We start from the raw sequence: 12,566 nt of genomic DNA, 5'->3' as shown, positions 1-12,566 counted from the left end.
GCCTGACTAGCACAGGGGAACTCAGGGTGGAAGACAGAGGGGCTGGGCTGTGGCTCAGGGGCAGAGCCCTTGCCTAGCAGCGTGAGGCACTGGGTTCGATTCCAGCACCGCAGATCAATCAATAAAATAAAGGTCCATCAACAACCAAAAAAGACATTAGAGAGAGGAAGATAGGGACTGCAAACCCTTCAAACCCCTGGTCCAGGGACCAAATGGATGCCACCCCCTCCTCCAGAGCTGAGGGGTTCTCAGGAGGTGCAGGTGTGGAGCTGAGGGGGTGAGTTGGACTGGCCCTCAGGAAGGTCCCTGCACCAACGCCTCCCAGACCCCCTTCTGCCTTGCAGACGCTGATCCCCACCAGTGGACAGGGCACAGCTCTGAAGTGCCCGGGGCTCACTTGACCAGGAGCCAGGTTGGCCGAATGGGAAGGACCAAGGTCACCCACAGCCCACGTCGCTGCCCTCCAGGCTCTACGTGGACGTGGGCGGCAGCATCCTCCTCCACTGCCTCCATGCACCGGTCAGACGCAGGCCTCTAGGGTCAGCGAAGGCACTGTGGGCAGCCCTGGTGTGACATTGGGCCTGTGGCTAGCGGGAGCTGCTCCAGCAGAGAGAGGAGGCGGAGGCCATGCTGGGATGCTGGTGGCTCCACGTGGTCCCTGGCATCCATCTCGTCACCAAACGTGGGCTGGAAGCCTCACACACGTCAGGAGCTTTGTGAGGTGGCCTCCCAGGGCTACAGAAGGAGGCTGCCTTCCCTTCTGGGACTCCTGTGCGTCTCGCCTCCTGCTCCAGCCACCCCTCCCTTCCACCTCCCTCCCTCTCTTCCATTTTCCTCTTTTTTCAGTCTGAAGATTGCTGGCAAAATCTCCTCCAGGCTGGAATCTGTCACTGGCTGTGCTCGATGTCCCTGTGCACGTTGCAGGTAGCGCCCTGGCCCTGGATGTTGAAGGTGAGGCACGGCACCCACAAGGCCCTGCAGAGCCCAGCCCGACATAGACCCGCTGGCAAGAGTCTGCACGCGGCTGTCCTAGGCCAGGCCCTGAACGCAGGCCTTGCCTGCTCCACGGAAGCCACTTGGGCAGATTTGCTTTCAAAATGTGACGTCCGGGCTCTGCCCCAGGCATTTGCACAGCTTTTACTTGGGATAAGAAGTAGGCATTGTCCTTCAAACCCCTCAAGTGAGTGACCTGCTCAAAGCTCTATGAAATGAATTCATCTACTCAACCTTCTCCTTGTGGTTCCGAAATGACCAGGAGAAGGTCCTTCCTCATTTTCTCAGGATGCTGGGAATGACTGATTCCTCTTTCCTTTTCCTGTCTCTGTCTTTGCATTCTAGATTTGCAGGGCCTCATGCATGCTGGGCAAGTGCTCTTCCACTGAGATGCATCCCAGAATTCACAATTTTTTTTTTTTTTTTTTTTTTAAATTTGAACAGGGTCTCACTGAATTGGCCAGGCTGGCTTGGAACTTATGATCCTTCAGCCTCCCAAGTAGCTGGGATTACCCCACGACCCTCAGAATGACTGATTTTTAAAATGTATACAAGAACAAACATGTGGAATAATTGGAAGGGAAGTCCACGTTCTCTTACAGATGCTCAACCTATTGTGTGTGTATGTGGTAGGGTGGGGAGGGTACAAAGGCCCCCACGATCAGAGCAGAGCACATTGCTAAACTCGGAGGCTGTGGAACCCTAGAGGGACAAAGAAGTCTCCCAGGCTCAGCCGGGTTCTAGCCATTTCTAGTGTGAGCACTATCCACACCCAGGTCCAACCACTATTTTTTATTTTTATTTTTTTGATACTGGGAATTGAATGCAGGAGCGCTTAACCACTCAGCAATATCCCCAGCCCTTTTTAAGTATTTTATTTAGAGACAGGGTCTGACTTTGCTTATGGCTTCATCAGATTGCTGAGGCTGACTTTGAACTTGTGATCCTCCTGCCTCAGCTTCCTGAGCCACTGGGATTGGCTGCACACCTGTAGTGCACCACCACGCCCAGCTTCCAATCTACTCTCAGTGTGACAGGAGCAGTTTCTGAGGAAACCTGAAGGAGGATAAGTGCTGGGTACGTAGCTGCTACTTCTCTCCATTGCACATTTTCATATTTGGGTGTATTTTTTTCCAAATGGGTAATTGATTGTGAAACTAGGTACTGAGCATCCGTCTTTGGATCGTCTGAGCTCCACTCCTGCTATGATCACATCTTTCTGGTTTGCTGGGAGAAGCTCAGGGCCTGGAACATTCCAGTGGTTCAGTGACCATCTATGGGAGGGCTGGCTGGGAAGGAAGGAAATCCCCATATATGGCGACCCTGTGAATGGACGTGTCATTGGTGGGTGACACCTCGATGTGAGAGGCTAACTGGGGATTAGAACCTGGGTCTCCACCGTTGTTGAGAGAAATTCATGCCAAGCAGGGATAGGTATGGGGTGGCCTCAGGTGCAGGCTCTGTGGTGCCCGGGAAGCAGGTGCCCATGGAGCCTGACAGAGCCGTCCCTTCCTGAGCCCCTGCTGGAGGGAGAGCCCTGGGGCTCGTCCAGCTGCCTGCAGCCTGCGTGTCTGCTGTCCCACGGGCCCTGTGGCTCCATCCCTCTGCGCAGCCCAGCTCAGGGGGAGGAGGCATTATGGCCATGGCCGCCTTTGCCCTTCGTCCCCGGTGTTTTGAGGAGGACACTGGGCATGAGCGCTGGGGTCTGATCCCTGGGCACTCCGTGGACCTGGGACTCTCGGGGACGGAAGGGACGTGTTCAGGATTGTGGCCTCTCACAGGGCTGAGCCTGGGCCCCAGGCTAGGAGTGTGGGCAGGCGAGTGTGTCCCAGGTTCCCAGGTCCTTCTCTCCCCTGGGAACTATGTGGACTCCCCAGTGCAGCTGGAGCTGGTCACAGGAGCAGGTGGGAGAGACCAGGGCGGCCGATGGGGGACAGGGCACAGAGGAGCTTGGGATGGCAGCCTCTGCTTCTCCTCCAGGGCCTCTCCTCAACCCTCACCTGGGCTGGGCCTGGCCCTTGGTCGCTCGGGGAGGCTGGTCACCATGTGCCAGGTCCCAGGCTGACAGGCACTACCCACGTGGAGAGGGCATCCTGGGCGCTGGAGGAGTCTGCTCCCCTGCTCCCCAGGGGACACAAGGTCCTCCTTGAGTTCACGGTGCCTGGTCACAGGGGTCACAGCCCCTGCACCCACAGGAAGGGGTGGAGCGGGCACGTCCCCACCCTGGGCGCCAGTGCCAGGGCCCCAGGGAGCCCCCGCCTCCTCCTGCTGCCGTAGGAGCGGCGGCAGCTCCTGGCAAGGTGCAGTCACACTGGGATGTGGCAGTTGCTTCTGACGAGGGAAGGAGGACACAGGCTCCCCTGGACCCTGGGTGCAGACCCCCAGGTCCCGTCAGGCCTCTTCCCTGGCCCCTGAGCCCCGTCACAGGAGGACGCACGGGCATCCCTCAGGGTGTCCCTACCGGTGGGCTCCCTTCTGGGGCTCCTGCCCTCAGGCGGGAAGTCCCCAGCCTGGCCCTCGTGAGTCAGCACAGTAACTGGAGCAAATGCCTGAGATGGTCAGTCTGTGGAGAAGCCCCTCGAGGCCCACAGGTTCTGGTCTTGGCCCACAGTGTTGCAGGTTCTGGTCTTGGGTGGACTGGCCCCATGGCTTTAGGTCTGTGAAGGGGCAGCCAACATGATGGGCGGGTGGGGGGACGTGCTCGCCTCCTGTCCAGGAATGAAGGAGGAAGAGGAGGAGCAGGATCCCAGGGCCCCCGTCCAGGGCACGTGTCCAGTGAGTGGGAGACCTCCCACCAGGCCCAGCTCCCCACGCTCCCAGCCTCCCAGTAGTGCCCGGGGGCCAAGCCTTGAGGGCACAGTCCAGGTGCAGACCACAGCTCCCAGAGCCCCTGCTGTCCACAGGAGTGGACGGAGCTACGCAGGTATGGCTCCAGGTAGGAGTACGCTGGGGAGAAGCCTCGGGCTCCTGGAAAGAGAAAGACCAGAGCTGGTGAGCCCCAGTGCAGATGTGGGGACCTGCGGGGCAGCTCGTGGAGACCAGGAAGCCATTTCCTCAGCGCAGCCAGGTGGCGGTGGCCCTGGAGAGAAGCTGGCCCTCAGTGTGGCTCAGATGTCAGCTGGACAGATTCACCGTCCAATCAGAGGGACCATGACCACCCCCTCACTGTGGCCAGCAGCCCCAGGCTGGGCTCTCCTGGGCCTGTGAGCAGCTCCCACCGGGGTGGGTGCAGATGCTGCAGTGGACACCGCCAAGTGGTCGGCCCCACTGACCCCCTGGACATCCTGCTCTGGGTGAGGAGCCCCTCCAGGGCTACCTGGGACTCAGGTGGCATGTCGGGGTCCTGGTGACGCAGTGGGAAAGGCAGAGAGGCCTAGTGCGGGGAGGCTTGTGCGGGGCTGGATGAGGGAGGGGGTCAGGAGGAGAGGCCCCAAGGCCGGCCTCGGACTGAGGTGTGAGAGGGGCGGAGAGCAGGCGCGGCCTCACTGGACTCCTGTCCTCCCTGTCAGCCCAGCCAGACCCTCGGAGCCTCGGAGGACGGGACTGCAGGGTCGGCTCAGGGTCTGTTTGACTGGCTCTTCTAGCCGGGGAGGGCAGCCACCCTTCGCTGCACCCGGGTCACGGTGCCAAGATGGCCTTTGCTCTCTCAGCCTGGACTCGGCTCCCAGCACCTCCCTGAGCCCCTGGAGCCAGGCTCCGTCTGGGGCGGAGGGTGAGGGTCCTGGGCTTCTGCTCTCTCCCCATCATGGCGTCTGGCTGACCTGACCGTCCCCCTGCTCCTCCCCCTCCCGCTCCAGCTCCAGCGCCGCTGTCCAGGTCCCCTGGTCCCTGAGCAGACTGTCCCCTCCACAGAGCCAGCAAGGTCTCTGCCTCCTCTCCTAGTGTGATGGTCACGCTTCACCCCGACACACAGGCAGTTACACACACACGTGTGCACGTGAAATGCGATGTGTGTGACGGGTGAGGGCGGCGTGCCCTCATGCACTCTGCACTCTATACGCCCACAACGTGTGCATAAAGTGTGCCTGAGCACACGTGAACACGCACACGCCACAGGCGTTCCTTCTGATATTGTATGTGCATTGTACATCGCTCATGATCGTTGGGCCAGTGAATGGATGAATAAGGAACGAGAGAAGGTCAGCTGAAGGTTCCCAGCGCAGACCCAGGAGCGGGGTGACCTGGCGGAGGCTGCGCAGGACTGCAGCCCCGGTTTGCCCTGCTCCGTGTCCAGAGCCCGGAGCGGATGATCGACTCGGGACCCTCCTCTGTGTTGCCTCAGGTGTAGCCAGGGCTCTGCTGGGGCAGCCTGCAAGGGGGCCCAGAAAGGAGATGGGAGGCTTCCAAAGGCGTCCCCGCTGCTGCGGCACAGGGCAGGGCCAAGCCCTTTGGGGAAGAGGACCCACAAGCAGGTCTGCAGGGAGGCTGCTGGGTCAGAGGGGCCCTCAGTGTCGGTGGCTGCGGGCTCACTCGCTCCTCGCCTGCTCTGCTTTCCTGACGCTCGAGGCTCCCGTCCCTGTCACCCAATCAGAGAACACGCCAGACACCCAGAGTAGTGGGTGACCTCAGAGCTCAGTTTGGGGAGTGGGAGCAGGTGGCACGTGGCTGGCTCATGGGACAGGGATGTAAGCTCCGTTCCGGCTGCTGTGGTAGGTGTTGGCGAGGATGTGGGGAAAGGCCCACTCATACATTGCTGGTGGGGCTGCAAATCAGTCAGCCGCTCTGGAAAGCAGGGTGGAGATCCCTCAGACAACTTGGGATGGACCCACCTTTTGGCCCAGTTATCCCACTCGAGGTTGAAACCCAAAGGACTTAACATTAGCATATCACATCCATGTTCCTAGCAGCTCAATTCACAATAGCTAGACTGTGGAACCAACCTAGACCCCCTTCAACAGATGAATGGATAAAGAAACTGTGGTATGTATATATACAATGGGCTTTTTTTTTTTTTTTTTTTTTTTTTTCTTAATTAAGAGATCTCATCTATGTGGAGATGAGATTTGGCGTCAGGGTCTCCGTAAGTCTGGACTTGCAATCTTCTTGCCTCAGCCTCCCGAGCTGCTGGGATGACAGGCTGTACATCAGCACCCGGCTGGGACCTGCTTTCTTTTAGGGCCTCAGGTCTGGGTTGGTGCAAGACCTTCCTTGACTTACCCATCGCTTGTTGCCTTGCTGGGTTTCGCTGTTGATTTTCTCCTGCTCTGAGAGTGTGTTTTGGGTTGCAGTTCCGCGTTCTAGTCTCAGAAGCAGTTTGTGTAAGACTGGGCTGTGTGCGTGTTTCCCAAGTGCCTAAGGGTTTGGAAGAGACCACCAGCAAAGCTTCCCCAACTCCATCCCTGGGGAAACTGTTGAGAACAGGGTGATATCTGTGCAGCTATCTGTCTTAATCACCAGGATGCAGGCAGTTGCGACTGCACCCTCAAGAGCCAATACAGCGCAAATAGGACTGCTGGGCCCCGTGCTTATCGAGGTTGTTAAGAAATATTTGTCTGAGAAATGTGCGGCTAAGATAAGAAACCTTATCTATCAAGGACAGGGGGGCCTAACTGCAACTCATCTCCTGCACAGTTCACCCCTTCCCTCCTCCCTTCTTCCTCTAGGACCGTTCAGTTCTGGTGGGACCCAATGAGAATCAAATAGATTGGCAGGACCCAACCAGAGGAGGACTAAAGTTTAGCTGTTCAAATGTTAACCAATTAAAAGAACACCGTAAAATGTTTGCCTTTCATATAAAAGCCTGCTGAACAAAGGCTCAGGGCCTCTTAGCGTCACCGGGTTACCGTGTGCGCAGAGGACCAGGCTCGAGCTTGCTAATAAATGACTCTTTGTTGCTTGCATTGATTGTGGTCTCTGGTGGTCTTTGTGGGGTCTCGAGCCGCTGGGCATAACATATGGGGGCTCGTCCGGGATACCCCAAGCCCACCCAGACACCTGATCATAGAGTCATAAGTGACATCATTGGCTGGTGAGTAAGGCATTGCCGTATTTCTGTCTGGATTGCCTGCAAGTTCTGGTTCTGGGCTGGCAAAGTCCTGGCGGACGTGCTATAGGACCCCAGCAGGGTCTCGGGAGACGTCCCCTCGACCCATCTGGGCAGCTGTGTGCTGCATCTGGGCGACTCTGTCGCATCTGGGCCTTTGTTTTGTCGACAAAATACCAACTAGCCAACTTTGATCTAGCGCGCTATACTGTCTGTCTGTCTGTGTATTGTACCGTATGGTCTTTACTCTTGCCTCCATTGAATTCTTCATTGTGTCAGTTCGCTACTATTCTCACTGTTTCTCATTCTAAATTTTCTCATCTCCAATCTGGAGGAAAGCGGGTCTATGAATCTCCTGACGGAGAGGAGACAATACTAACCAATGGTCAAATTCATTTCATCCTTTTGGAATTATACAGGGAACAGGCTCAGGTGACTCCTAAGACTTTCCTCCTGAGTCTTCTCATGAGGTCTGTGCCAGAGGAGAGAACTTCAGTGTGAACACCTAAAGGAGGGTAAGTTTGCTGCACTCTGCTCCAGGAGTAGCCAATCTTCACCAAGATCTACTTCGAGTGAGATAAATAAGCTTCTTTCTCCATGCACCCCACATCTGTTGAGGTGCTGGTTTCTGTCTCTTCATTTTTGGAGGGGTTAAAATGGGCTACACAATACTCCTGCACATCCACTCCCTCCTGGTATGCTCCCCTTCCCTTGCTGGTCAGATATAGAATCCAAACTGTAGGAATAAGACCCTGGGACAATTAGTATGGAAATGCCCAGGTTCCCTTTGTTTGCATAGTTGCCCGTCACTAGTCTGTCCTAAGCACCTCTTTGTCGGAGGATGGGCTCCCTTTGTCCTCCCTCAGGTCCCCTATTCTTAGGCTAGGGATACCGTTGCAGGGTACTTTTACAGTCCTTCTCCTTGTTCCTAAGAGATTTTGTTTCCTCCAATTCCCCTAAGCGGAGAGCTCAGCAGCTCCATTCCCCAAAAGTAGTGGGAAATAACGTTTTGTGATTTTCTGCATTCAAACCTAACCTGATTTCTCAACCAGGAAAAAAGGGGTTTAAAAAGTTCCTGGGCAATCCCTCCCTCCCCCCTGCCTGGCCTTGGTGAAGCTGCATTGGAATGTGAACTGTAGCAGTTTCAGTGGGAGGGGGGGAGTAACCTGGAAAAAAAAAAAAAGAGGTGCGTTTTAAACTCCCGGGCTGCTACACAGAACTAACTCATTCTCCAGGATTCTTGTTTTGTTTTTCTTTAATGCTGTATTTCTGAGCTCATAATTTTGATCCTACATACCAAGGTTAATGAATTTTTTGATCAGTTCTATTTTTATCCAACTCTAGAGTTATTTTTAAACATCTGTGATTGTTCTCCAGTAAGTAAAGTGCATCTTTTATGTGCCACCACCCAGGAGGAATATCAAAAGGCCATTGCAGAACTCCTAAACTTCTTAGCTAATAGAAATTAAAAGATCAAAAATAAAGCTTAATTATGTCATCAACAGGTCAATACTACAGAAAATAGCCACTATAGGACAATATTCTGCCCCAGGAATATCAAGAAGGGGCCTTACTTCTAGCTCCTGTCCTCAGCTTACCTATGAAGCAAGATTTAACCTGTTTGTCACAAAGGGGAAAATAAATCCTGGATAAGCAGCCATAGGCAGCTCCATAACCAATGGCATATCTCAGTGAGGAACTTAGCAAAGCAGCTTTATTCTCAAAAGTAATGGAAAATAAGGTCTCATAATTTTCTTTAACTTCCAACCTGTCCTGATGAGAAGGCTAAAATGCCCTAGGCACAAGGTTTCTGTTAAAACCTGTTAGATCCTTCCAGATCTCAGTCAAGGCTTACATTGAAATGTGAATAAAGGAAGCCTAAAAGCTCAGTAGGAGACCAGTCTCAACCCAAGGAAAAAAAGGTAAGAAGAGTCTTACCTGAACTCCAGCAAAAGTAAATTCTATGGTGCTTTACCGAAGTAATTAACGCACGTATCATTTTTCCAGGGCTTTTGTTTTTCTAATTCTATATTTTTTTGAGCTCATGATTTTTTTGATCAGTTCTATTTTTTATTCAACTAGAATTTTTAAACATCCGTTACATTGCAATGGAGATTCACCTATAAAGTTACAAGGCCTTTGATTTTGTGTTATTTGTTTTTGTGTCTGATGTCATGTTTTGTCTGTATCAAAACTGAGCGCTCCTAAAATTAAAATTTAAAAATGGATCCAAATACTTTTATTCACATGATTTAAAAGGGTTCAATTTTAAGTTGGGTAAACTAATAAAAGTGAAATGTCTTCAGAAATAATTCGCAAGTCTCTAAGTAGTCAAACTAATGCAATGTTGATGTTAAACAATGTCTAATATCAATTGTTTCTAGGACTTTTCTTCAACAGGGAAGAGACAGCAAATACTGTTCAGGACACTTGTCTGATATCTTGGTTTTTGCAGAATAAGTAAATTAAATTTAACATGTATAGGACTACTCAAATGTGTTTGTAAAGACATCTGATTAATTTGCAAAGTTAAAATGCTAATTGTTAAATAACATTAAGTACTCTTAAGTCCTTCAATTCCATGGGGTATCATACTTAAACATTATTGGTGTTTTCATAGGTTGGTAAACTAAAAAGTGTTTAAAATTGCTTTGTGTCATTACTAAAAACAAGGTTATTAAGAGTTATGTCCTAACAGGTAAAAGCCCAACCCGGAGGGTGAGCGGTCCATCCTTACCACTTGCCCCTGCTCCCCCTCCAGTTCTGCAAAGCTCCAAGGAGCTCTTAGGTTTGAATTTAGAGTTACCATCTCCCCTCTCACTGTGTTTCAGTTAGAGTACTATAAACAACAAGGCATTTTATCTTGTTAAAATGGAGTAATTTATCTAAATTCAGAAATTTCATGAGAGTTGTTTCAGAATGTGAACAAAAAGGTGTCGACAGAAAGGAAAGAGAAAATAAAAGGTTCTGGGTATGAAAATATATTTAGTAAAAGGGAAAAGAAAATGTTTCTGGGTAAGAAAGTGTCTATGTGATGAAATGCATGAAGGTCTAAGTAAGTGCTAAGAAAGTCTGTGTGAAGTAAAGAACAAATGTCAACAAGTTTGCATGAAACTAAGTTGGTTACAAGTATGTGAGACAATCAGTTAAAGCTATTTAAGGTTTTTCCTAAGGTAAAATACTAATGTTCTGATATAAACCAAAGTCTAATCTATATGGTAAAATGACATGGTAAAATAACAAGGATTTGAAACACTAATTTTCTCTTAACTTTGTGTCTATTAAGTTTTATTCTTTAGAACAATTAGTCTTAAAAATTGGGATGTATACAATTATGGTTAAACAACTGTTAAGAGTATTGTACTATGTTACAGAGTCTACATTTTTCTTTAAAAACTAAATTTGGTAAGAAAAAAAGTGTCAAGGTAATTGTGAAATAGTCATTAGTTGCATATTAAATGTGTTCATATTTTCCAGGTATACAAGTTTTTAAAGCAGGGAATTTATCAAGTGCTGCTATTCTCCAGAATAAACTTGTCTGTAATGGTAATCTTAAACTTAAGGAGTACATCTTATTGGGGATATAATGTGATTCTCAGTCCAAATTCAAGATAGCTATTAAACAAGCTGAATATGTTTTTACTCTTGCTAATTTCATTTTGTAAAACTGTTGCTTGTTACTGTTTTGCTGAAGTAGCTGCTTCCAGAACACACAACCTAGGTAACTTGTGATAATAAGCCATCACCTATAGAACAGATAGTGGTAATGAAGCCAGAATTGGGAACAGGTAGTTAGTGTAGAAATAGGGGATCGGGTCAAATCGAGGAAATGGAGGCCATAAAATCATCTGCCTCTGGAAGTTGGAAACTGCCCCTGGAAGAATGGAATGTCAAGGATCTCCGGAGCCCATTGATTACCAAATTTACCTGCCTTTATCAAGGACTGCAAGCATGGAGCTGCTAATTAATGCCCCCTGGGCCCTTGCCTGCCTGAATCACCTTGGCCCTCCCCCTGCCCATGGCTTTTCACTTAATGCAAAACCAGGCCTAGTCACTAGGCAGGAAGGAGAGATAAGTGGGGGTAAAACTGGAGAACAAAAGAATTTAACCTATAAAAGATGTAGGGTGCGCTCACTTCTTGGGACTTTAGAACATCAGCCATGGCCCCCTTCTCCCTGCCGGGAGAAGTCTGTATTATTACCTTTAAATAAAACCTGCTTAATCTGCTTGCCTTGGCTGCTTCTCTAGTGTTCAATCTTCAACATTAGAAGGAGCAGAACTCGGCACCGGTAAACGGCGGTATCAGTAACTTCCAGTACTAAGACAGACTCCAGTTAGATAAAAGGGTAAATAACTGTAAAGTTATGGACATTAAAGTTAAAGCCCAGTACTCTTACTTAATGACTGGTGAGACCGGCTTGCTGGATGATTAAGATCAAACTTAGAAATTGAAATTAAATACAGAGGCCAAAAAAAAAAAAAAAAAAAAAACCAGTATCTTGCCCTCAAAGTCAGCCTGAACCCAGGGAATAAGGGGACTTCTCTAAGGAGCGCTGCAACTCTGGGTCACACAACCTCCTGATCAAGGAGATTGTTGAGACTAGAGGATGAAAAATCACTCAGTGCATCTGCTGCAGAGGAGGGTCATGGAAAAAGGGAGACATCCCTTATGCTTTCAAGGAAAGCCACGTCATCGAGAAGACCCTGCCTAACCAATGGCACTGGTGGAGCTAAGAAGCTGCTCTTAAGTTCTCTACGAGAGACCCCTGTGGGAACTCAGCTGACTCTTTAACAAGACAGGAACCAGGTCAATTTGACCAGCTTGATCTTAGACACCCAGCAAAACAGTTAAAACCCAAAATACAGCCATTCTTGGGCATTTAAAAAAATAATAGTTAAATGTAACTTAAGATGTACACTTGTATTAGCCCACTGTAATAAAGACTGGAAGCTACAAATGAAAAAAAGATTCTTCAGCAAATGTGCCTGATAACTATCAAGAGAAACTGCCAGAGTCAGAAGTTTTTAGTCAGTTTAAGACCTTCCTAAGATACACAAGTAGACTTAATCTATGTTTGCTAGTATGATTATCTATTCCTAAGTAACAGAAGTATAGAGATCTCTACTAAACACAGGTTATATCAATAAAGGGATATTTTACAAAAATCAGATGACATTAGGTAGCTTAACTATATTTTCTGGGGACATCTATGATATTAAGAGTTAAATGTCATGTTTACATTCCTGATAACCTGGACAATGTTAAAGTCCCCAAATAAAGGCCTTGTCTTCTCCAGCCTTTGCTAGGCCTAGTTATGGGAAAAATTTCTCAGTTCTTCTACCTCCTGGTGAAAGATTGACTTCTGTCATTTTCATGATACTCAGTGGCATGTTTCAGATGCTGCAACATTTACTTTGTACTAGTCTCCTTTCAGTACTCATGTCTTTTTGTTCTTCTCTCATAGAAGCACCCATCCCCAGATGATTTTACTACCTGCTCTTCCCCAACCAGACTTCTACCTTGGACTCCTCAATTGACCCGATTTAAAAAAAAAAAAAAAAAGGAACTCCAAGCTGCTTGCCCCACGCC

At 49.6% G+C, this 12,566-nt stretch overlaps 1 pseudogene across 1 annotated transcript in view; it reads right to left on the bottom strand.

The window, feature by feature from the left end:
• Positions 1-5,961: 5,961 nt before the first annotated feature.
• The window catches only part of LOC306648235 (leukocyte immunoglobulin-like receptor subfamily B member 3), a 28,839-nt pseudogene continuing 22,234 nt past the window's right edge, over positions 5,962-12,566 (bottom strand). Inside the window, exon 14 of the transcript XR_013766953.1 lies at positions 5,962-6,341. The product of XR_013766953.1 is annotated as a leukocyte immunoglobulin-like receptor subfamily B member 3 (transcript). The remainder of the gene's footprint in view (positions 6,342-12,566) is intronic.

This window comes from Sciurus vulgaris (assembly GCF_902686455.1).
Source record: "Sciurus vulgaris genome assembly, chromosome: 17".
NCBI classification, from domain to species: Eukaryota; Metazoa; Chordata; class Mammalia; order Rodentia; family Sciuridae; genus Sciurus; species Sciurus vulgaris.
The sequence above is the reverse complement of the archived record's forward strand: the minus strand, read 5'-3'. Positions and strand labels throughout refer to the sequence as shown.